Raw genomic sequence first — 7,094 nt, forward strand, 5'->3', positions numbered from 1 at the left:
AGAGCCGTTTAAAAATACCTAGAGGTTATCAATTACTGCAAAAGCCGTTACAAGTTCTTAGCAAATTCTCATCTGTCCCACAGGATTTAGTAAACCATTCTGCTGGATCGCTCAATGGATGAGTCCAACGTAATACCAGGTCAGCGATGGAAAATGTAATTTGCACAGGCCTTCTCAGTACTAACGGCATTCTTCAAGGCATGCTACATTAGTGCTGCCAGGACCGTTGGGAGTCTCCTTTAGGCAGCTGCGAAGGCTCTTCGCGTCCTGAAGATTAGTCCGATGGTGCACCTCTATATGATCTTTGAATGAGTTTTTTGTGGGAAAATCCTGGTCGCGGAAGAAAAGGAGGGCTGTTGGTGGGAAGCGGGTCGACCGATTCATCGTATACCGCATTGCAACTGCCTATCCGTAGAGGCGAGCATCTGAGTCCTTGTGGCGTTCCCTGTAGGTCACCGCTGGCATAATCGAATGTCTCTTGACTTATTCCCTAATGTTTTCTTGGGGATGATATAAAGTAGCCCTCTTGTGCGCCCTGACGCCTAGAACCGAGTTCGTATTGACCAAATTTTTGCTTTTGAAGTTCATTTCATGTTCACACAGGGAATTCTGAGAATCGAAACTGGGTAAAGGTATTCAACAATACGTCCCACGTACCCTTTGAATCAAGGTAGCGTAAGGAAAACGTATCTGCCTACCTTAAAAATTGATGTCTAATGACCAGAAGATTACCCTTAGCAATTATTCCTCACTAATCTTGGGTATAGAGACATCTCGCTGCACACTACAATTTGCCAGGGGATTGGGTCTCGACAGACTTCATCAGGCCAGATGGTATACCTCTTCTTGCATTTAGAGACTGGAAAAGCGGGAATGTCTGTGCCTACAGTATAATCTCGTTTCTCATACTCGAGGAATGAGCTTCGTAATGAGGACCGGCGTGGTAAAGCAATGGCTGATGTTTCCTGAGGCATGACGGCAACTCTTACGAGCGTTGATGATGCTGCTGAGATGATTGCCGTGAATGCCTTGAACTGCGGTGTGGGCTCGGTCTTCCGGGTCACCAATTATGAAGGGGATGTGAGGAGTCATCCCGCATTCAAGTATTGAGGATGCTCGAGTAGTTAGTAGAAGGTAAGCTGCGGTGCTCATTGGCGAGCCATGGCACCGGTGAGGATTCTGCGTGGCGAAGTACAAGCGCGGTTTTGTCAGCTCCATATCTCTATTCCAACTGCCTGCCGCCTGACCCGGGCCTCGTGGCTTGCGGCTTGGGCCAGGATCTGCAGTCGCGCGGTGCACTGCTCCGGCGGCGCGAGCTCCCTTGACTGCCACGGCTGAGCTGCTACATAACATAGGCGATCAAGCAGTTGGCTTCCTGTTCTTCTTTTGGGTCCCCAAATGGTGGTGCTGGTATACGCGGTGAGCTTTTATGAGCTCCTCTGCCATGAGCTCCTCTGCCATGTGCTGATGGGGAGACGACGTTGTTGATTATACGCTGTCTTTTTAAGTGTACCAAGTTTCTTTATGTCACTTCTGGACATGATCACATGAGGAATGGTGTAATTGACGCAAGAGTCAGCCAAATAGTTAATCAGTGGTATACTTCTGGTGGCAGGTGTTCATTCTCTATGCGCACAATCCGCTTGTTTCGACAAGAGAAAGTTACATTGTTGCTGATAGATAATATTTACCCAAACAACAACGGACACTAATAACAAGTGTGTAATATTGAGAGAGGCGAGCAGGTGTACACGCGGTAATTTAGAATAATTCGGAGCCGGACCGTGAGTACTGAATGTTGACTTAATTTCGATAGCTGAGAAGGTCCTAAATATTGTTACGGGGCTCAGGTGGGAAATGTCTCACAGCGCCGTCACCCAAGAAGTGACGACGACGACGACGACGACGACGAAGCGGCTGACCTACCTTGCGCTAGCTGTCTGTTGTTGATCATGTTCATTCTGAAAATACGTCCATCACATCTTCTTGTAAGTAGACCACACCACCCATGGATCGCCTTATTGGTTCTGCCACTGCGTAACATTTTGGTATGGTGTGGGTTCATCCCCAATCTGGCGTCGCATCGCATCGTCTCGGCCTTCGCGAAATCGTCGAGGTACGTGGACCGTGTATGGCAGCCCCGTTCACTCTGACCAGAATGCGAAAACTTCCCGCACCCCTGCCCACAGCCGGTGAGCAGCCGATCAAATCCAGCCGTACATGCTGAGACCAGACGATCAGAAGATGGTGCGTCCCCAGCCCTCTCGTCTGGCGTGGTTCGAGGTCCTGAGACGGGCCGTTTTTTTTCCCTAAAGAGATCGCTGATGCGGGGCTAGGCATCATGAACGACATCATCTTCATTTATGACGGCAGACACATCTTGACTGTATGTTTCCACCGCAATCCTCATCGGCATCGCAATCCTTACGCTACCTCGGCCTCTACCAGGACGGTCGCCCTCGATCGCGGGGGGTTATTTTATGGAACTAAGGTGGGCACTGCCTCAAAGTGCCTTGACCGAAGAAGTGACGACGACGATGACGATAAAAAAGGGCTGGCGTGCCTTTTCGGGATATCTGATAGCCCTTATGTTCATTTTGGTAATACGTCCATCGCATCTTTTTGCAATTATACCACCTGCCTTGCAACCATGAATCGCTTCCTCAGCTCTGCCACAACATAGCAGTACAAACTTCCGAAGTGGCAAGCCAAAAAGAAGGACCCCAGTCGATCAATTTCTCACGAGTGCAACAGGAATTACAAAGTTTAAGTGAGGAAATTGTGATACGTTAGATCACCAACTTGCACAAAAACGGTCTTTTTAAGGACTCCGAAATAACAAGCATTGCTTCATGTACCAAGGTATTTCACGAGTGCTTCCGTCAACACCTACTGCCCCTAATAAGGTGTGTTGGTGGCCCTTCCAGGGGTTAGAAGTAGTGGGAGACTATCCCGTGCAGAATTGTTTTACTAGAAGAGTGGTCTTTTCGCCCGACCGTAATGTTCGCGTTTGCAAGCTGAAGCGCGTCTGCTGTTAAACTCCTACAACGTCTTATTATTAAAAGCAGTTTGTACGGGTACGACAGTGCGTGGGTTCATGCATTTATTAGCATTATTCTTTAAAATACACCGCTTTAAACTCGATATGTCGATTTCTGTCTGCGGATTTGAGGAGAGAGGAGAATATTTTGTTTGGGTAGGCGGCATCGGGCCACCTATGATGAGGAACAACTTTTTGGTGACAGTTGGATACGTCCTTATCAAGAAAGCAGCATAACATGCTCCGCAGATTAATTCCAAAAATAATTTATTGCTACCAGTGAAACGTACCTTCTATCTTCTAGGTTGTAAGAATGAAAGAGAGGCCGATTCTTTTCATGAGCCGGATTTATTTGTACCAGAAACCGACGATTCATGGCTCTCTTTATTGCAAGGAATTCTATGCTCAAAATGCACAATTTATCTTAGTTAATCTATCTTCTTAACCTTCTATGCTTAATCGTATTAGTTCAGTTTTCATTTTCACGCAACTTCAATCAATTCTGAGTGACAATACTACATGTGAACTTTCCAATGACATCTTGTTTTCTGCATCTGGTTCATGCACTCTCCATCCAGGGTACGAGTTCCAGTGGGACTAGTCGTTTAACTTGTTGCTGCATTACGCTGGTTTGCTATTACGGATATTCATTAGTACCGGGGCTGTAACGCATCCGTTTTTCGTAGCAGCATGCGACATTTTGAGCCTGTGTTCTCTCATCTGGTCACTGGTGATTATCGGAGAAGCTGTAAGAGGGGACGGAGATGTTCAGTAAGGGAACGGATAACAGCTGTCACCTTTTCTGGACTTGCTATTTCCACGTGAACTGCGCCAAGAATAGGTTTCCAAACCATTGTCTAAACAATCAGTCTTCGCTCCCTCGTGGGTAGTATCCCATCTCGCTACTTCTTTATACTTTTGGTTGCCTTGATGCGGCAGTAAGCGACAGGTGTCGTTAGTGGCACTCTATCATTTATATTATTATTTTGGCAATGCCGCGTAGCTGCCATTAGAGTTTCAAGTGATAGCATATATGTTCAGGTTTTGTTATTGGTGCTAGTGTTAGCGCTAATAATATCCTTTATGCTGCAGTGGACAGTACTATGACGTCCCGGCACCACTGCGGACAAATGTTTTTCTGCTAATGTCGCCCGTGTCACTTGTTCAGGTGCCCTAGGTGGAATTTAGAATTTTCAGCTGATGCTCATTTGTCTTCACCATTTGGACCTTGACGGCTGTATCTCTCAAACTATTTCTAAACTTGCTCCGAGCAAGTGTCCCTTGCAATGCAGTAAAATCTACCGGTGGTTCTACAAAGTATTTTCTTCTACTCTTACCACCTAACGGTGCTGCATAGTCCTGCCAAGAATTTTGGTCAATTAAAAAAACGCAGTCTTTACAGTGCATGCCAACGTTTCTTCAAATTAACAAACACGATGACGAATAGCTAGCGGTTTATATGTACTGTTGGTCTCTAATTTCGATTCTACCAGTCGCTTTAACGTCGTGGCTCAGTTGGATACAGGAAGCAACGATTAAACGTTGAAATAAGCCCACCTCGAAAATCATGTGCCACCTCAGGTACTGGTATCTTATGGTATAGCGTTTAGGTAATGGGTTCGCGAACAAGCATTCTTTTGTCGGTCTTCAGAACATCCTTTGTTTGCGGGTAAGCGAATTGGTAGTGAACCGCCCATTTATAGTTTAAAATATACGCTGCTCAGAGGTGCGGTTCTCTGAGGAACGTTTTTATGTGTTCACTTCCCTTCCCGGGTTACAAGGACCTCATCGAGGCAAACTTTAACACTTTAGGCACACTGACTCTTCAGTACAAATTTTCTTTGTCCTGAGTCAAAATCCATTCACGCGAGTACAAATTCGGTAGAATTTTCATTTTTAAATTTTGTTATTTGTAGAGCCCCCGGACGTGTAGCGCTGCCCTAATAATTGTTATACAATAGTAACTGTTTGGGCTTGTGCAGAATTAGTCGCTAGGCCTTGGGGTGCTTCTCAAGGTTCAAGCCAGCTTGAGCCTGTTCAAGGTGCTGTCAATTTATAAATAGATTTTATTATGCTCAAATTTGCTTTTACAAATTTGACAAACCAATCCGAGTTTCTCTCATGGGCTTTCGCGGGGTTTATAATATATATTGTCTGGTGGTTTTCTGTTGCCTTTTTATAGATTAAAATCCTGAAGGGATTTCAGGGCTGCTCCTGACATCCTTCAGGCTTCTTACGCTATTTGGAGATTCCTATTACGTTCACAGATACTTCGCTTCGTTGGCGTCTTGAGACATCTTGTCTAGTGCCCTCCTCCACCGTTATCTTGCCGGCACCTATATTTTGGGTTGCGTATGCTTCCTCCAGGGAAGGTTTATCCTGGTTACAAAAAATCTGCACTAAGGCAAGTTACCGGTTAACAAATTCCCCAAAACCACATAAATCAGCGTGCACGTGTAGGCATGACTTTCCGCTTTATTTCCATCCGCAAAGTAGAGGCAGAGTCACGCCGTCACTCCAGAGCGCCATTATTCCAAGTCCTTGCATTTTCAGAGACCAATGTTGCACTCAATCAAAGAAATGAAATCCCCTCCATTTAACGCCGACGATGGTTGAAACGGCAAGCATACCTGCACTCCAAAATCAACTGGCGAAGTTCCAAAGTGAAAGCCACTTCTGTCAAAGCCAAGCGTCAAGGATCAAAGAGCATAAGGACATAAGAGTCAACTTGCAAACCAGGAAGACAGCAAACGAATCTTCCACGAGAATGTAGTGATCAGATAGACGTCGGCTTCATAACGTCAGGAACAGACGTTATAGTTCGACCACGGGAAGCCCATTTTCTTGTTTCATCATCATCACCGCCATCGTTATCATCATAAAGATGAGCGCCTATATTTTGCAACGTTGGTTTTCCTGCATCCAGTTTTGGTAACGGCAACAGCATCAGTGACAATAAGAGCGTCACTCTAAAAATCCATAAGGCCACTGCACGTCAGTCTGGTTTAGGGAGTACATAAACAGATACTCGAAGATGCAACAAGAGGTGAAGTTATCGGCGATGCGAGTGGCTGTCATGTCGTCGTAACCCGACAGTCCTAATTTGGCTCCCAATAATGAGTCATTAGGCGACAGGCGCAGAGTGACGTCAGAGTGCCTGCACCAAAGTGTACGGCTATATACAGTAGCCGACCGATTTTTCGGGCCTGGAGGGGAACGAAAAATAGCCAGAATAAAAGAGCAGTCCCAGAAATCCGAGAGTCATTACTTCTATGGGCAACTGGCGGTTCCTCGAGAAAGTCTGAAATATCCCGAATGTCCGGAACTTTGGTGTCCGAAAAAACGTTTGGCTACTGTACTGGCGTCGAGCACTAAGTTTCCAGGTGGATAATTAAACCAACAAGACAATGGCAACGTAAACATAAGAAAGCACTTAAAAGAAGCACCATATTAAAACACATACAAATCAAGAAATTGGTTTACAGTGCTTGTCAATGGTCTTCTGTGGCAAAACACAATACCTCTCATTCACGTCATTCTCTTCGTGGTATTACATGGTCCTGAACGTGAAAAAGAAGTGGTACTACAAACTTGTTGCTTTAGTGTAAGCATGTGCAGTGTGACGATAAACATTACCCATCGATGCTACCGTATTTATCAAAGCCCTATATTCGTCCTGAATAAAATATTAAATAGTTTCTGTGGCAAGCAGATGGGCCCATTAGTTTATTCTTTGGGGAGGTTGAAGCCTATTGGTGCCTGCTTGCTCCATTGGCCTTATAAAGGCGCGTAAACGCGGTAGAAAAATCACAAGTTCACAATAAAAATGTTCGTGCGGTAAAGTTTCTGCTCGTGTAATGACATCCTTGGTGCGTATTGGGGTGTTCACGGTAAAAAGTTTATGAATGCTGTCGTAATGAAGACTATACCTGTCGAGTTAAAGAACGCACTTAAGCCACAACCATCCTTATTTTGAAGGTCGGCATGACACCATTGACACAGTAAGCTGGCTAGACACCCCACACCATGGCTAGCAAGGCGCAGTTTGTTCTAC

This window comes from Haemaphysalis longicornis, unplaced genomic scaffold, assembly GCF_048455015.1.
Source record: "Haemaphysalis longicornis isolate Haplotype H1 unplaced genomic scaffold, Haemaphysalis longicornis Haplotype H1 scaffold_5, whole genome shotgun sequence".
Classification (NCBI taxonomy): domain Eukaryota; kingdom Metazoa; phylum Arthropoda; class Arachnida; order Ixodida; family Ixodidae; genus Haemaphysalis; species Haemaphysalis longicornis.